This window comes from Pseudophryne corroboree, unplaced genomic scaffold, assembly GCF_028390025.1.
Source record: "Pseudophryne corroboree isolate aPseCor3 unplaced genomic scaffold, aPseCor3.hap2 scaffold_321, whole genome shotgun sequence".
Lineage (NCBI taxonomy): Eukaryota > Metazoa > Chordata > Amphibia > Anura > Myobatrachidae > Pseudophryne > Pseudophryne corroboree.
This window is the reverse complement of record NW_026969892.1, coordinates 480,847-500,299: the sequence shown is the minus strand read 5'-3', so window position 1 is coordinate 500,299 and position 19,453 is coordinate 480,847. Positions and strand designations below refer to the sequence as shown.

The following is a 19,453-nucleotide window of genomic DNA, read 5'->3' as shown; positions in this document are numbered from 1 at the left end:
AAGTGTCTCTGTGGCGCAATCAGTTAGTATGTACGGCTATTAACCAAAAGGTTGGTGGTTCAATCCCACCCAGGGACCTAATTGACCTTGTTATCAGATTTTGGTGATCTTTAAGTAGACAAGTCAAAATTTCAAACCCCCTGTTATGGTGTAGGGTACCTGGCCTTCTCTGATGTAATCAGAGTTAGATTTGATTCAGTGATTTTATAAAAACAGCTAGGAAGCACAATTTAGCAGTGGGTTGCAGAGAAAAAGAAATATGCTGGCAAAAAAATCAAATTGCGTGATTAAACAGCTCTTCATTTTCTGGCTTTATTTTTATGCTAACAAATTTGTTCTCTGAAAAGTGTCCACAAAGCCAAGTCTCTGATTAACACCTTTGTAGGGATGGTTTTTCACCTATTACTAAATTAAACTTGCTTCATTGGAAAGGCAGCAAGATGTATCCTCATTTCAATGTCTACTGAAATAATACAGGTTGACACCAGGAAACATTAACGCCACTGCATCCTTGCTGCTTTCTCATGTGGAAGTCTGTTTAATGTGAAAACAAGGTGATATCTAATTAGCACACAGGTAAGGAATTAATAAAATCTTTATTTAAGGGTGAAGATGTTTCTCACAAAATTATTGACCCAATGCATCATTGAAATTCAAGCTGGAAAGATGATTTTAATATATCACTTGTACATTTTGTATTGCTCTTCTGGTGACAATGTAGTTTGTTTTTGTCAATTACCATTTTAATAATAGGGTAAAGAAAATGAAGTGGATTTTTGAAAGAAAACAATACTGTCAATATACTATTAAAACAAATTAAAATGGTAAAAGTTATTGTACTTTAAGTAAAAATAAAAGAGACAAAATATCAATCCCAGTTTTGGATTACTTTAATTAACAAAAAAAATGAATATAGCAGAGGATAGTTTCAATCTGCCTACCTCTGGGTTATGGGCCCAGCATGCTTGCATTGCAGTACTCTGCTGCACATGTAAGTGCAAGAGATCCTGAAGCACTCACTCATCATGGGAAAGTACCAATGTGTTTCTTCGTTGGTTGATGGAAGAAACATCTTACAAAAACTCTCCAGATTATTGACTTTTTAAAGTTTTTCTAGGAAACGTTTTAGATGAATGCTTATTAGCCTTTGTCAGTATGGACTTTTGCAAAGTGTCTCTGTGGCGCAATCAGTTAGTATGTACGGCTATTAACCAAAAGGTTGGTGGTTCAATCCCACCCAGGGACCTAATTGACCTTGTTATCAGATTTTGGTGATCTTTAAGTAGACAAGTCAAAATTTCAAACCCCCTGTTATGGTGTAGGGTACCTGGCCTTCTCTGATGTAATCAGAGTTAGATTTGATTCAGTGATTTTATAAAAACAGCTAGGAAGCACAATTTAGCAGTGGGTTGCAGAGAAAAAAAATATGCTGGCAGAAAAATCCAATTGAGTGATTAAACAGCTCTTTATTTTCTGGCTTTATTTTTATGCTAACAAATTTGTTCTCTGAAAAGTGTCCACAAAGCCAAGTCTCTGATTAACACCTTTGTAAGGATGGTTTTTCACCTATTACTAAATTAAACTTGCTTCATTGGAAAGGCAGCAAGATGCATCCTCATTTCAATGTCTACTGAAATAATACAGGTTGACACCAGGAAACATTAACGCCACTGCATCCTTGCTGCTTTCTCATGTGGAAGTCTGTTTAATGTGAAAACAAGGTGATATCTAATTAGCACGAAGGTAAGGAATTAAGAAAATCTTTATTTAAGGGTGAAGATGTTTCTCACAAAATCGTTGCCCCAATGCATCATTGAAATTCAAGCTGGAAAGATGATTTTAATATATCACTTGTACATTTTGTATTGCTCTTCTGGTGACAATGTAGTTTGTTTTTGTCAATTACCATTTTAATAATAGGGTAAAGAAAATGAAGTGGATTTTTGAAAGAAAACAATACTGTCAATATACTATTAAAACAAATTAAAATGGTAAAAGTTATTGTACTTTAAGTAAAAATAAAAGAGCCAAAATATCAATCCCAGTTTTGGATTACTTTAATTAACAAAAAAAAAATGCATATAGCAGAGGATAGTTTCAATCTGCCTACCTCTGGGTTATGGGCCCAGCATGCTTCCATTGCAGTACTCTGCTGCACATGTAAGTGCAAGAGATCCTGAAGCACTCACTCATCATGGGAAAGTACCAATGTGTTTCTTCGTTGGTTGATGGAAGAAACATCTTACAAAAACTCTCCAGATTATTGACTTTTTAAAGTTTTTCTAGGAAACGTTTTAGATGAATGCTTATTAGCCTTTGTCAGTATGAACTTTTGCAAAGTGTCTCTGTGGCGCAATCAGTTAGTATGTACGGCTATTAACCAAAAGGTTGGTGGTTCAATCCCACCCAGGGACCTAATTGACCTTGTTATCAGATTTTGGTGATCTTTAAATAGACAAGTCAAAATTTCAAACCCCCTGTTATGGTGTAGGGTACCTGGCCTTCTCTGATGTAATCAGAGTTAGATTTGATTCAGTGATTTTATAAAAACAGCTAGGAAGCACAATTTAGCAGTGGGTTGCAGAGAAAAAAAATATGCTGGCAGAAAAATCCAATTGAGTGATTAAACAGCTCTTTATTTTCTGGCTTTATTTTTATGCTAACAAATTTGTTCTCTGAAAAGTGTCCACAAAGCCAAGTCTCTGATTAACACCTTTGTAAGGATGGTTTTTCACCTATTACTAAATTAAACTTGCTTCATTGGAAAGGCAGCAAGATGCATCCTCATTTCAATGTCTACTGAAATAATACAGGTTGACACCAGGAAACATTAACGCCACTGCATCCTTGCTGCTTTCTCATGTGGAAGTATGTTTAATGTGAAAACAAGGTGATATCTAATTAGCACACAGGTAAGGAATTAAGAAAATCTTTATTTAAGGGTGAAGATGTTTCTCACAAAATCGTTGCCCCAATGCATCATTGAAATTCAAGCTGGAAAGATGATTTTAATATATCACTTGTACATTTTGTATTGCTCTTCTGGTGACAATGTAGTTTGTTTTTGTCAATTACCATTTTAATAATAGGGTAAAGAAAATTACGTGGATTTTTGAAAGAAAACAATACTGTCAATATACTATTAAAACAAATTAAAATGGTAAAAGTTATTGTACTTTAAGTAAAAATAAAAGAGCCAAAATATCAATCCCAGTTTTGGATTACTTTAATTAACAAACAAAAAAATGCATATAGCAGAGGATAGTTTCAATCTGCCTACCTCTGGGTTATGGGCCCAGCATTCTTCCATTGCTGTACTCTGCTGCACATGTAAGTGCAAGAGATCCTGAAGCACTCACTCATCATGGGAAAGTACCAATGTGTTTCTTCGTTGGTTGATAGAAGAAACATCTTACAAAAACTCTCCAGATTATTGACTTTTTTAAGTTTTTCTAGGAAACGTTTTAGATGAATGCTTATTAGCATTTGTCAGTATGTACTTTTGCAAAGTGTCTCTGTGGTGCAATCAGTTAGTGTGTACGGCTATTAACCAAAAGGTTGGTGGTTCAATCCGACCCAGGGACGTAATTGACCTTGTTTTCAGATTTTGGTGATCTTTAAGTAAACAAGTCAAATTTCATACCCCCTGTTATGGTGTAGGGTACCTGGCCTTCTCTGATGTAATCAGAGTTAGATTTGATTCAGTGATTTTATAAAAACATCTAGGAAGCACAATTTAGCAGTGGGTTGCAGAGAAAAAGAAATATGCTGGCAAAAAAATCAAATTGCGTGATTAAACAGCTCTTCATTTTCTGGCTTTATTTTTATGCTAACAAATTTGTTCTCTGAAAAGTGTCCACAAAGCCAAGTCTCTGATTAACACCTTTGTAGGGATGGTTTTTCACCTATTACTAAATTAAACTTGCTTCATTGGAAAGGCAGCAAGATGTATCCTCATTTCAATGTCTACTGAAATAATACAGGTTGACACCAGGAAACATTAACGCCACTGCATCCTTGCTGCTTTCTCATGTGGAAGTCTGTTTAATGTGAAAACAAGGTGATATCTAATTAGCACACAGGTAAGGAATTAAGAAAATCTTTATTTAAGGGTGAAGATGTTTCTCACAAAATCGTTGCCCCAATGCATCATTGAAATTCAAGCTGGAAAGATGATTTTAATATATCACTTGTACATTTTGTATTGCTCTTCTGGTGACAATGTAGTTTGTTTTTGTCAATTACCATTTTAATAATAGGGTAAAGAAAATGAAGTGGATTTTTGAAAGAAAACAATACTGTCAATATACTATTAAAACAAATTAAAATGGTAAAAGTTATTGTACTTTAAGTAAAAATAAAAGAGACAAAATATCAATCCCAGTTTTGGATTACTTTAATTAACAAAAAAAATGCATATAGCAGAGGATAGTTTCAATCTGCCTACCTCTGGGTTATGGGCCCAGCATGCTTCCATTGCAGTACTCTGCTGCACATGTAAGTGCAAGAGATCCTGAAGCACTCACTCATCATGGGAAAGTACCAATGTGTTTCTTCGTTGGTTGATGGAAGAAACATCTTACAAAAACTCTCCAGATTATTGACTTTTTAAAGTTTTTCTAGGAAACGTTTTAGATGAATGCTTATTAGCCTTTGTCAGTATGGACTTTTGCAAAGTGTCTCTGTGGCGCAATCAGTTAGTATGTACGGCTATTAACCAAAAGGTTGGTGGTTCAATCCCACCCAGGGACCTAATTGACCTTGTTATCAGATTTTGGTGATCTTTAAGTAGACAAGTCAAAATTTCAAACCCCCTGTTATGGTGTAGGGTACCTGGCCTTCTCTGATGTAATCAGAGTTAGATTTGATTCAGTGATTTTATAAAAACAGCTAGGAAGCACAATTTAGCAGTGGGTTGCAGAGAAAAAAAATATGCTGGCAGAAAAATCCAATTGAGTGATTAAACAGCTCTTTATTTTCTGGCTTTATTTTTATGCTAACAAATTTGTTCTCTGAAAAGTGTCCACAAAGCCAAGTCTCTGATTAACACCTTTGTAAGGATGGTTTTTCACCTATTACTAAATTAAACTTGCTTCATTGGAAAGGCAGCAAGATGCATCCTCATTTCAATGTCTACTGAAATAATACAGGTTGACACCAGGAAACATTAACGCCACTGCATCCTTGCTGCTTTCTCATGTGGAAGTCTGTTTAATGTGAAAACAAGGTGATATCTAATTAGCACACAGGTAAGGAATTAAGAAAATCTTTATTTAAGGGTGAAGATGTTTCTCACAAAATCGTTGCCCCAATGCATCATTGAAATTCAAGCTGGAAAGATGATTTTAATATATCACTTGTACATTTTGTATTGCTCTTCTGGTGACAATGTAGTTTGTTTTTGTCAATTACCATTTTAATAATAGGGTAAAGAAAATTAAGTGGATTTTTGAAAGAAAACAATACTGTCAATATACTATTAAAACAAATTAAAATGGTAAAAGTTATTGTACTTTAAGTAAAAATAAAAGAGCCAAAATATCAATCCCAGTTTTGGATTACTTTAATTAACAAACAAAAAAATGCATATAGCAGAGGATAGTTTCAATCTGCCTACCTCTGGGTTATGGGCCCAGCATTCTTCCATTGCTGTACTCTGCTGCACATGTAAGTGCAAGAGATCCTGAAGCACTCACTCATCATGGGAAAGTACCAATGTGTTTCTTCGTTGGTTGATAGAAGAAACATCTTACAAAAACTCTCCAGATTATTGACTTTTTTAAGTTTTTCTAGGAAACGTTTTAGATGAATGCTTATTAGCATTTGTCAGTATGTACTTTTGCAAAGTGTCTCTGTGGTGCAATCAGTTAGTGTGTACGGCTATTAACCAAAAGGTTGGTGGTTCAATCCCACCCAGGGACGTAATTGACCTTGTTATCAGATTTTGGTGATCTTTAAGTAGACAAGTCAAATTTCATACCCCCTGTTATGGTGTAGGGTACCTGGCCTTCTCTGATGTAATCAGAGTTAGATTTGATTCAGTGATTTTATAAAAACATCTAGGAAGCACAATTTAGCAGTGGGTTGCAGAGAAAAAGAAATATGCTGGCAAAAAAATCAAATTGCGTGATTAAACAGCTCTTCATTTTCTGGCTTTATTTTTATGCTAACAAATTTGTTCTCTGAAAAGTGTCCACAAAGCCAAGTCTCTGATTAACACCTTTGTAGGGATGGTTTTTCACCTATTACTAAATTAAACTTGCTTCATTGGAAAGGCAGCAAGATGTATCCTCATTTCAATGTCTACTGAAATAATACAGGTTGACACCAGGAAACATTAACGCCACTGCATCCTTGCTGCTTTCTCATGTGGAAGTCTGTTTAATGTGAAAACAAGGTGATATCTAATTAGCACACAGGTAAGGAATTAAGAAAATCTTTATTTAAGGGTGAAGATGTTTCTCACAAAATCGTTGCCCCAATGCATCATTGAAATTCAAGCTGGAAAGATGATTTTAATATATCACTTGTACATTTTGTATTGCTCTTCTGGTGACAATGTAGTTTGTTTTTGTCAATTACCATTTTAATAATAGGGTAAAGAAAATGAAGTGGATTTTTGAAAGAAAACAATACTGTCAATATACTATTAAAACAAATTAAAATGGTAAAAGTTATTGTACTTTAAGTAAAAATAAAAGAGACAAAATATCAATCCCAGTTTTGGATTACTTTAATTAACAAAAAAAATGCATATAGCAGAGGATAGTTTCAATCTGCCTACCTCTGGGTTATGGGCCCAGCATGCTTCCATTGCAGTACTCTGCTGCACATGTAAGTGCAAGAGATCCTGAAGCACTCACTCATCATGGGAAAGTACCAATGTGTTTCTTCGTTGGTTGATGGAAGAAACATCTTACAAAAACTCTCCAGATTATTGACTTTTTAAAGTTTTTCTAGGAAACGTTTTAGATGAATGCTTATTAGCCTTTGTCAGTATGGACTTTTGCAAAGTGTCTCTGTGGCGCAATCAGTTAGTATGTACGGCTATTAACCAAAAGGTTGGTGGTTCAATCCCACCCAGGGACCTAATTGACCTTGTTATCAGATTTTGGTGATCTTTAAGTAGACAAGTCAAAATTTCAAACCCCCTGTTATGGTGTAGGGTACCTGGCCTTCTCTGATGTAATCAGAGTTAGATTTGATTCAGTGATTTTATAAAAACAGCTAGGAAGCACAATTTAGCAGTGGGTTGCAGAGAAAAAAAATATGCTGGCAGAAAAATCCAATTGAGTGATTAAACAGCTCTTTATTTTCTGGCTTTATTTTTATGCTAACAAATTTGTTCTCTGAAAAGTGTCCACAAAGCCAAGTCTCTGATTAACACCTTTGTAAGGATGGTTTTTCACCTATTACTAAATTAAACTTGCTTCATTGGAAAGGCAGCAAGATGCATCCTCATTTCAATGTCTACTGAAATAATACAGGTTGACACCAGGAAACATTAACGCCACTGCATCCTTGCTGCTTTCTCATGTGGAAGTCTGTTTAATGTGAAAACAAGGTGATATCTAATTAGCACACAGGTAAGGAATTAAGAAAATCTTTATTTAAGGGTGAAGATGTTTCTCACAAAATCGTTGCCCCAATGCATCATTGAAATTCAAGCTGGAAAGATGATTTTAATATATCACTTGTACATTTTGTATTGCTCTTCTGGTGACAATGTAGTTTGTTTTTGTCAATTACCATTTTAATAATAGGGTAAAGAAAATTAAGTGGATTTTTGAAAGAAAACAATACTGTCAATATACTATTAAAACAAATTAAAATGGTAAAAGTTATTGTACTTTAAGTAAAAATAAAAGAGCCAAAATATCAATCCCAGTTTTGGATTACTTTAATTAACAAACAAAAAAATGCATATAGCAGAGGATAGTTTCAATCTGCCTACCTCTGGGTTATGGGCCCAGCATTCTTCCATTGCTGTACTCTGCTGCACATGTAAGTGCAAGAGATCCTGAAGCACTCACTCATCATGGGAAAGTACCAATGTGTTTCTTCGTTGGTTGATAGAAGAAACATCTTACAAAAACTCTCCAGATTATTGACTTTTTTAAGTTTTTCTAGGAAACGTTTTAGATGAATGCTTATTAGCATTTGTCAGTATGTACTTTTGCAAAGTGTCTCTGTGGTGCAATCAGTTAGTGTGTACGGCTATTAACCAAAAGGTTGGTGGTTCAATCCCACCCAGGGACGTAATTGACCTTGTTATCAGATTTTGGTGATCTTTAAGTAGACAAGTCAAATTTCATACCCCCTGTTATGGTGTAGGGTACCTGGCCTTCTCTGATGTAATCAGAGTTAGATTTGATTCAGTGATTTTATAAAAACATCTAGGAAGCACAATTTAGCAGTGGGTTGCAGAGAAAAAGAAATATGCTGGCAAAAAAATCAAATTGCGTGATTAAACAGCTCTTCATTTTCTGGCTTTATTTTTATGCTAACAAATTTGTTCTCTGAAAAGTGTCCACAAAGCCAAGTCTCTGATTAACACCTTTGTAGGGATGGTTTTTCACCTATTACTAAATTAAACTTGCTTCATTGGAAAGGCAGCAAGATGTATCCTCATTTCAATGTCTACTGAAATAATACAGGTTGACACCAGGAAACATTAACGCCACTGCATCCTTGCTGCTTTCTCATGTGGAAGTCTGTTTAATGTGAAAACAAGGTGATATCTAATTAGCACACAGGTAAGGAATTAAGAAAATCTTTATTTAAGGGTGAAGATGTTTCTCACAAAATTATTGACCCAATGCATCATTGAAATTCAAGCTGGAAAGATGATTTTAATATATCACTTGTACATTTTGTATTGCTCTTCTGGTGACAATGTAGTTTGTTTTTGTCAATTACCATTTTAATAATAGGGTAAAGAAAATGAAGTGGATTTTTGAAAGAAAACAATAATGTCAATATACTATTAAAACAAATTAAAATGGTAAAAGTTATTGTACTTTAAGTAAAAATAAAAGAGCCAAAATATCAATCCCAGTTTTGGATTACTTTAATTAACAAAAAAAAATGCATATAGCAGAGGATAGTTTCAATCTGCTTACCTCTGGGTTATGGGCCCAGCATGCTTCCATTGCAGTACTCTGCTGCACATGTAAGTGCAAGAGATCCTGAAGCACTCACTCATCATGGGAAAGTACCAATGTGTTTCTTCGTTGGTTGATGGAAGAAACATCTTACAAAAACTCTCCAGATTATTGACTTTTTAAAGTTTTTCTAGGAAACGTTATAGATGAATGCTTATTAGCCTTTGTCAGTATGACCTTTTGCAAAGTGTCTCTGTGGCGCAATCAGTTAGTGTGTACGGCTATTAACCAAAAGGTTGGTGGTTCAATCCCACATAGGGACCTAATTGACCTTGTTATCAGATTTTGGTGATCTTTAAGTAGACAAGTCAAATTTCATACCCCCTCTTATGGTGTAGGGTACCTGGCCTTCTCTGATGTAATCAGAGTTAGATTTGATTCAGTGATTTTATAAAAACATCTAGGAAGCACAATTTAGCAGTGGGTTGCAGAGAAAAAGAAATATGCTGGCAAAAAAATCAAATTGCGTGATTAAACAGCTCTTTATTTTCTGGCTTTATTTTTATGCTAACAAATTTGTTCTCTGAAAAGTGTCCACAAAGCCAAGTCTCTGATTAACACCTTTGTAGGGATTGTTTTTCACCTATTACTAAATTAAACTTGCTTCATTGGAAAGGCAGCAAGATGCATCCTCATTTCAATGTCTACTGAAATAATACAGGTTGACACCAGGAAACATTAACGCCACTGCATCCTTGCTGCTTTCTCATGTGGAAGTCTGTTTAATGTGAAAACAAGGTGATATCTAATTAGCACACAGGTAAGGAATTACGAAAATCTTTATTTAAGGGTGAAGATGTTTCTCACAAAATTGTTGCCCCAATGCATCATTGAAATTCAAGCTGGAAAGATGATTTAAATATATCACTTGTACATTTTGTATTGCTCTTCTGGTGACAATGTAGTTTTTTTGTCAATTACCATTTTAATAACAGGGTAAAGAAAATTAAGTGGATTTTTGAAAGAAAACTATACTGTCAATATACTATTAAAACAAATTAAAATGGTAAAAGTTATTGTACTTTAAGTAAAAATAAAAGAGCAAAAATATCAATCCCAGTTTTGATTACTTAAATTAACAAAAAAAATGCATATAGCAAAGGATAGTTTCAATCTGCCTACCTCTGGGTTATGGGTCCAGCATGCTTCCATTGCAGTACTCTGCTGCCCATGTAAGTGCAAGAGATCCTGAAGCACTCACTCATCATGGGAAAGTACCAATGTGTTTATTCGTTGGTTGATGGAAGAAACATCTTACAAAAACTCTCCAGATTATTGATTTTTTAATGTTTTCTAGGAAACGTTCTAGATGTATGCTTATTAGCCTTTGTCAGTATGTACTTTTTGCAAAGTGTCTCTGTGGCGCAATCGGTTAGTGTGTTTGGCTATTAACCAAAAGGTTGGTGGTTCAATCCCACCCAGGGACGTAATTAACCTTGTGATCAGATTTTGGTGATATTTAAGTAGACAAGTCAAAATTTCAAACCTCCTCTTATGGTGTAGGGTACATGGCCTTCTCTGATGTAATCAGAGTTAGATTTGATTCAGTGATTTTATAAAAAACAGCTAGGAAGCACAATTTAGCAGTGGGTTGCAGAGAAAAAAAATATGCTGGCAGAAAAATCCAATCGAGTGATTAAACAGCTCTTCATTTTCTGGCTTTATTTTTATGCTAACAAATTTGTTCTCTGAAAAGTGTCCACAAAGCCAAGTCTCTGATTAACACCTTTGTAAGGATGGTTTTTCACCTATTACTAAATTAAACTTGCTTCATTGGAAAGGCAGCAAGATGCATCCTCATTTCAATGTCTACTGAAATAATACAAGTTGACACCAGGAAATATTAACGCCACTGCATCCTTGCTGCTTTCTCATGTGGAAGTCTGTTTAATGTGAAAACAAGGTGATATCTAATTAGCACACAGGTAAGGAATTAAGAAAATCTTTATTTAAGGGTGAAGATGTTTCTCACAAAATCGTTGCCCCAATGCATCATTGAAATTCAAGCTGGAAAGATGATTTTAATATATCACTTGTACATTTTGTATTGCTCTTCTGGTGACAATGTAGTTTGTTTTTGTCAATTACCATTTTAATAATAGGGTAAAGAAAATTACGTGGATTTTTGAAAGAAAACAATACTGTCAATATACTATTAAAACAAATTAAAATGGTAAAAGTTATTGTACTTTAAGTAAAAATAAAAGAGCCAAAATATCAATCCCAGTTTTGGATTACTTTAATTAACAAACAAAAAAATGCATATAGCAGAGGATAGTTTCAATCTGCCTACCTCTGGGTTATGGGCCCAGCATGCTTCCATTGCAGTACTCTGCTGCACATGTAAGTGCAAGAGATCCTGAAGCACTCACTCATCATGGGAAAGTACCAATGTGTTTCTTCGTTGGTTGATGGAAGAAACATCTTACAAAAACTCTCCAGATTATTGACTTTTTAAAGTTTTTCTAGGAAACGTTTTAGATGAATGCTTATTAGCCTTTGTCAGTATGGACTTTTGCAAAGTGTCTCTGTGGCGCAATCAGTTAGTATGTACGGCTATTAACCAAAAGGTTGGTGGTTCAATCCCACCCAGGGACCTAATTGACCTTGTTATCAGATTTTGGTGATCTTTAAGTAGACAAGTCAAAATTTCAAACCCCCTGTTATGGTGTAGGGTACCTGGCCTTCTCTGATGTAATCAGAGTTAGATTTGATTCAGTGATTTTATAAAAACAGCTAGGAAGCACAATTTAGCAGTGGGTTGCAGAGAAAAAAAATATGCTGGCAGAAAAATCCAATTGAGTGATTAAACAGCTCTTTATTTTCTGGCTTTATTTTTATGCTAACAAATTTGTTCTCTGAAAAGTGTCCACAAAGCCAAGTCTCTGATTAACACCTTTGTAAGGATGGTTTTTCACCTATTACTAAATTAAACTTGCTTCATTGGAAAGGCAGCAAGATGCATCCTCATTTCAATGTCTACTGAAATAATACAGGTTGACACCAGGAAACATTAACGCCACTGCATCCTTGCTGCTTTCTCATGTGGAAGTCTGTTTAATGTGAAAACAAGGTGATATCTAATTAGCACACAGGTAAGGAATTAAGAAAATCTTTATTTAAGGGTGAAGATGTTTCTCACAAAATCGTTGCCCCAATGCATCATTGAAATTCAAGCTGGAAAGATGATTTTAATATATCACTTGTACATTTTGTATTGCTCTTCTGGTGACAATGTAGTTTGTTTTTGTCAATTACCATTTTAATAATAGGGTAAAGAAAATTAAGTGGATTTTTGAAAGAAAACAATACTGTCAATATACTATTAAAACAAATTAAAATGGTAAAAGTTATTGTACTTTAAGTAAAAATAAAAGAGCCAAAATATCAATCCCAGTTTTGGATTACTTTAATTAACAAACAAAAAAATGCATATAGCAGAGGATAGTTTCAATCTGCCTACCTCTGGGTTATGGGCCCAGCATTCTTCCATTGCTGTACTCTGCTGCACATGTAAGTGCAAGAGATCCTGAAGCACTCACTCATCATGGGAAAGTACCAATGTGTTTCTTCGTTGGTTGATAGAAGAAACATCTTACAAAAACTCTCCAGATTATTGACTTTTTTAAGTTTTTCTAGGAAACGTTTTAGATGAATGCTTATTAGCATTTGTCAGTATGTACTTTTGCAAAGTGTCTCTGTGGTGCAATCAGTTAGTGTGTACGGCTGTTAACCAAAAGGTTGGTGGTTCAATCCCACCCAGGGACGTAATTGACCTTGTTATCAGATTTTGGTGATCTTTAAGTAGACAAGTCAAATTTCATACCCCCTGTTATGGTGTAGGGTACCTGGCCTTCTCTGATGTAATCAGAGTTAGATTTGATTCAGTGATTTTATAAAAACATCTAGGAAGCACAATTTAGCAGTGGGTTGCAGAGAAAAAGAAATATGCTGGCAAAAAAATCAAATTGCGTGATTAAACAGCTCTTCATTTTCTGGCTTTATTTTTATGCTAACAAATTTGTTCTCTGAAAAGTGTCCACAAAGCCAAGTCTCTGATTAACACCTTTGTAGGGATGGTTTTTCACCTATTACTAAATTAAACTTGCTTCATTGGAAAGGCAGCAAGATGTATCCTCATTTCAATGTCTACTGAAATAATACAGGTTGACACCAGGAAACATTAACGCCACTGCATCCTTGCTGCTTTCTCATGTGGAAGTCTGTTTAATGTGAAAACAAGGTGATATCTAATTAGCACACAGGTAAGGAATTAAGAAAATCTTTATTTAAGGGTGAAGATGTTTCTCACAAAATTATTGACCCAATGCATCATTGAAATTCAAGCTGGAAAGATGATTTTAATATATCACTTGTACATTTTGTATTGCTCTTCTGGTGACAATGTAGTTTGTTTTTGTCAATTACCATTTTAATAATAGGGTAAAGAAAATGAAGTGGATTTTTGAAAGAAAACAATAATGTCAATATACTATTAAAACAAATTAAAATGGTAAAAGTTATTGTACTTTAAGTAAAAATAAAAGAGCCAAAATATCAATCCCAGTTTTGGATTACTTTAATTAACAAAAAAAAATGCATATAGCAGAGGATAGTTTCAATCTGCTTACCTCTGGGTTATGGGCCCAGCATGCTTCCATTGCAGTACTCTGCTGCACATGTAAGTGCAAGAGATCCTGAAGCACTCACTCATCATGGGAAAGTACCAATGTGTTTCTTCGTTGGTTGATGGAAGAAACATCTTACAAAAACTCTCCAGATTATTGACTTTTTAAAGTTTTTCTAGGAAACGTTATAGATGAATGCTTATTAGCCTTTGTCAGTATGACCTTTTGCAAAGTGTCTCTGTGGCGCAATCAGTTAGTGTGTACGGCTATTAACCAAAAGGTTGGTGGTTCAATCCCACATAGGGACCTAATTGACCTTGTTATCAGATTTTGGTGATCTTTAAGTAGACAAGTCAAATTTCATACCCCCTCTTATGGTGTAGGGTACCTGGCCTTCTCTGATGTAATCAGAGTTAGATTTGATTCAGTGATTTTATAAAAACATCTAGGAAGCACAATTTAGCAGTGGGTTGCAGAGAAAAAGAAATATGCTGGCAAAAAAATCAAATTGCGTGATTAAACAGCTCTTTATTTTCTGGCTTTATTTTTATGCTAACAAATTTGTTCTCTGAAAAGTGTCCACAAAGCCAAGTCTCTGATTAACACCTTTGTAGGGATTGTTTTTCACCTATTACTAAATTAAACTTGCTTCATTGGAAAGGCAGCAAGATGCATCCTCATTTCAATGTCTACTGAAATAATACAGGTTGACACCAGGAAACATTAACGCCACTGCATCCTTGCTGCTTTCTCATGTGGAAGTCTGTTTAATGTGAAAACAAGGTGATATCTAATTAGCACACAGGTAAGGAATTACGAAAATCTTTATTTAAGGGTGAAGATGTTTCTCACAAAATTGTTGCCCCAATGCATCATTGAAATTCAAGCTGGAAAGATGATTTAAATATATCACTTGTACATTTTGTATTGCTCTTCTGGTGACAATGTAGTTTTTTTGTCAATTACCATTTTAATAACAGGGTAAAGAAAATTAAGTGGATTTTTGAAAGAAAACTATACTGTCAATATACTATTAAAACAAATTAAAATGGTAAAAGTTATTGTACTTTAAGTAAAAATAAAAGAGCAAAAATATCAATCCCAGTTTTGATTACTTAAATTAACAAAAAAAATGCATATAGCAAAGGATAGTTTCAATCTGCCTACCTCTGGGTTATGGGTCCAGCATGCTTCCATTGCAGTACTCTGCTGCCCATGTAAGTGCAAGAGATCCTGAAGCACTCACTCATCATGGGAAAGTACCAATGTGTTTATTCGTTGGTTGATGGAAGAAACATCTTACAAAAACTCTCCAGATTATTGATTTTTTAATGTTTTCTAGGAAACGTTCTAGATGTATGCTTATTAGCCTTTGTCAGTATGTACTTTTTGCAAAGTGTCTCTGTGGCGCAATCGGTTAGTGTGTTTGGCTATTAACCAAAAGGTTGGTGGTTCAATCCCACCCAGGGACGTAATTAACCTTGTGATCAGATTTTGGTGATATTTAAGTAGACAAGTCAAAATTTCAAACCTCCTCTTATGGTGTAGGGTACATGGCCTTCTCTGATGTAATCAGAGTTAGATTTGATTCAGTGATTTTATAAAAAACAGCTAGGAAGCACAATTTAGCAGTGGGTTGCAGAGAAAAAAAATATGCTGGCAGAAAAATCCAATCGAGTGATTAAACAGCTCTTCATTTTCTGGCTTTATTTTTATGCTAACAAATTTGTTCTCTGAAAAGTGTCCACAAAGCCAAGTCTCTGATTAACACCTTTGTAAGGATGGTTTTTCACCTATTACTAAATTAAACTTGCTTCATTGGAAAGGCAGCAAGATGCATCCTCATTTCAATGTCTACTGAAATAATACAAGTTGACACCAGGAAATATTAACGCCACTGCATCCTTGCTGCTTTCTCATGTGGAAGTCTGTTTAATGTGAAAACAAGGTGATATCTAATTAGCACACAGGTAAGGAATTAAGAAAATCTTTATTTAAGGGTGAAGATGTTTCTCACAAAATCGTTGCCCCAATGCATCATTGAAATTCAAGCTGGAAAGATGATTTTAATATATCACTTGTACATTTTGTATTGCTCTTCTGGTGACAATGTAGTTTGTTTTTGTCAATTACCATTTTAATAATAGGGTAAAGAAAATTACGTGGATTTTTGAAAGAAAACAATACTGTCAATATACTATTAAAACAAATTAAAATGGTAAAAGTTATTGTACTTTAAGTAAAAATAAAAGAGCCAAAATATCAATCCCAGTTTTGGATTACTTTAATTAACAAACAAAAAAATGCATATAGCAGAGGATAGTTTCAATCTGCCTACCTCTGGGTTATGGGCCCAGCATGCTTCCATTGCAGTACTCTGCTGCACATGTAAGTGCAAGAGATCCTGAAGCACTCACTCATCATGGGAAAGTACCAATGTGTTTCTTCGTTGGTTGATGGAAGAAACATCTTACAAAAACTCTCCAGATTATTGACTTTTTAAAGTTTTTCTAGGAAACGTTTTAGATGAATGCTTATTAGCCTTTGTCAGTATGGACTTTTGCAAAGTGTCTCTGTGGCGCAATCAGTTAGTATGTACGGCTATTAACCAAAAGGTTGGTGGTTCAATCCCACCCAGGGACCTAATTGACCTTGTTATCAGATTTTGGTGATCTTTAAGTAGACAAGTCAAAATTTCAAACCCCCTGTTATGGTGTAGGGTACCTGGCCTTCTCTGATGTAATCAGAGTTAGATTTGATTCAGTGATTTTATAAAAACAGCTAGGAAGCACAATTTAGCAGTGGGTTGCAGAGAAAAAAAATATGCTGGCAGAAAAATCCAATTGAGTGATTAAACAGCTCTTTATTTTCTGGCTTTATTTTTATGCTAACAAATTTGTTCTCTGAAAAGTGTCCACAAAGCCAAGTCTCTGATTAACACCTTTGTAAGGATGGTTTTTCACCTATTACTAAATTAAACTTGCTTCATTGGAAAGGCAGCAAGATGCATCCTCATTTCAATGTCTACTGAAATAATACAGGTTGACACCAGGAAACATTAACGCCACTGCATCCTTGCTGCTTTCTCATGTGGAAGTCTGTTTAATGTGAAAACAAGGTGATATCTAATTAGCACACAGGTAAGGAATTAAGAAAATCTTTATTTAAGGGTGAAGATGTTTCTCACAAAATCGTTGCCCCAATGCATCATTGAAATTCAAGCTGGAAAGATGATTTTAATATATCACTTGTACATTTTGTATTGCTCTTCTGGTGACAATGTAGTTTGTTTTTGTCAATTACCATTTTAATAATAGGGTAAAGAAAATTAAGTGGATTTTTGAAAGAAAACAATACTGTCAATATACTATTAAAACAAATTAAAATGGTAAAAGTTATTGTACTTTAAGTAAAAATAAAAGAGCCAAAATATCAATCCCAGTTTTGGATTACTTTAATTAACAAACAAAAAAATGCATATAGCAGAGGATAGTTTCAATCTGCCTACCTCTGGGTTATGGGCCCAGCATTCTTCCATTGCTGTACTCTGCTGCACATGTAAGTGCAAGAGATCCTGAAGCACTCACTCATCATGGGAAAGTACCAATGTGTTTCTTCGTTGGTTGATAGAAGAAACATCTTACAAAAACTCTCCAGATTATTGACTTTTTTAAGTTTTTCTAGGAAACGTTTTAGATGAATGCTTATTAGCATTTGTCAGTATGTACTTTTGCAAAGTGTCTCTGTGGTGCAATCAGTTAGTGTGTACGGCTGTTAACCAAAAGGTTGGTGGTTCAATCCCACCCAGGGACGTAATTGACCTTGTTATCAGATTTTGGTGATCTTTAAGTAGACAAGTCAAATTTCATACCCCCTGTTATGGTGTAGGGTACCTGGCCTTCTCTGATGTAATCAGAGTTAGATTTGATTCAGTGATTTTATAAAAACATCTAGGAAGCACAATTTAGCAGTGGGTTGCAGAGAAAAAGAAATATGCTGGCAAAAAAATCAAATTGCGTGATTAAACAGCTCTTCATTTTCTGGCTTTATTTTTATGCTAACAAATTTGTTCTCTGAAAAGTGTCCACAAAGCCAAGTCTCTGATTAACACCTTTGTAGGGATGGTTTTTCACCTATTACTAAATTAAACTTGCTTCATTGGAAAGGCAGCAAGATGTATCCTCATTTCAATGTCTACTGAAATAATACAGGTTGACACCAGGAAACATTAACGCCACTGCATCCTTGCTGCTTTCTCATGTGGAAGTCTGTTTAATGTGAAAACAAGGTGATATCTAATTAGCACACAGGTAAGGAATTAAGAAAATCTTTATTTAAGGGTGAAGATGTTTCTCACAAAATTATTGACCCAATGCATCATTGAAATTCAAGCTGGAAAGATGATTTTAATATATCACTTGTACATTTTGTATTGCTCTTCTGGTGACAATGTAGTTTGTTTTTGTCAATTACCATTTTAATAATAGGGTAAAGAAAATGAAGTGGATTTTTGAAAGAAAACAATAATGTCAATATACTATTAAAACAAATTAAAATGGTAAAAGTTATTGTACTTTAAGTAAAAATAAAAGAGCCAAAATATCAATCCCAGTTTTGGATTACTTTAATTAACAAAAAAAAATGCATATAGCAGAGGATAGTTTCAATCTGCTTACCTCTGGGTTATGGGCCCAGCATGCTTCCATTGCAGTACTCTGCTGCACATGTAAGTGCAAGAGATCCTGAAGCACTCACTCATCATGGGAAAGTACCAATGTGTTTCTTCGTTGGTTGATGGAAGAAACATCTTACAAAAACTCTCCAGATTATTGACTTTTTAAAGTTTTTCTAGGAAACGTTATAGATGAATGCTTATTAGCCTTTGTCAGTATGACCTTTTGCAAAGTGTCTCTGTGGCGCAATCAGTTAGTGTGTACGGCTATTAACCAAAAGGTTGGTGGTTCAATCCCACCCAGGGACCTAATTGACCTTGTTATCAGATTTTGGTGATCTTTAAGTAGACAAGTCAAATTTCATACCCCCTCTTATGGTGTAGGGTACCTGGCCTTCTCTGATGTAATCAGAGTTAGATTTGATTCAGTGATTTTATAAAAACATCTAGGAAGCACAATTTAGCAGTGGGTTGCAGAGAAAAAGAAATATGCTGGCAAAAAAATCAAATTGCGTGATTAAACAGCTCTTTATTTTCTGGCTTTATTTTTATGCTAACAAATTTGTTCTCTGAAAAGTGTCCACAAAGCCAAGTCTCTGATTAACACCTTTGTAGGGATTGTTTTTCACCTATTACTAAATTAAACTTGCTTCATTGGAAAGGCAGCAAGATGCATCCTCATTTCAATGTCTACTGAAATAATACAGGTTGACACCAGGAAACATTAACGCCACTGCATCCTTGCTGCTTTCTCATGTGGAAGTCTGTTTAATGTGAAAACAAGGTGATATCTAATTAGCACACAGGTAAGGAATTACGAAAATCTTTATTTAAGGGTGAAGATGTTTCTCACAAAATTGTTGCCCCAATGCATCATTGAAATTCAAGCTGGAAAGATGATTTAAATATATCACTTGTACATTTTGTATTGCTCTTCTGGTGACAATGTAGTTTTTTTGTCAATTACCATTTTAATAACAGGGTAAAGA

General features: G+C 34.7%; 2 non-coding genes across 2 annotated transcripts; both read left to right on the top strand.

Moving 5' to 3' along the window:
* The first annotated feature begins 10,517 nt into the window (after nt 1–10,517).
* TRNAN-AUU (transfer RNA asparagine (anticodon AUU)) lies at nt 10,518–10,591 on the top strand. The gene has a single exon. It is a non-coding gene; the product is annotated as a tRNA-Asn (tRNA).
* A 4,599-nt stretch (nt 10,592–15,190) lies between these two features.
* Nucleotides 15,191–15,264, top strand: TRNAN-AUU (transfer RNA asparagine (anticodon AUU)). Its single transcript has one exon. It is a non-coding gene; the product is annotated as a tRNA-Asn (tRNA).
* The last annotated feature ends 4,189 nt before the right edge of the window (nt 15,265–19,453 follow it).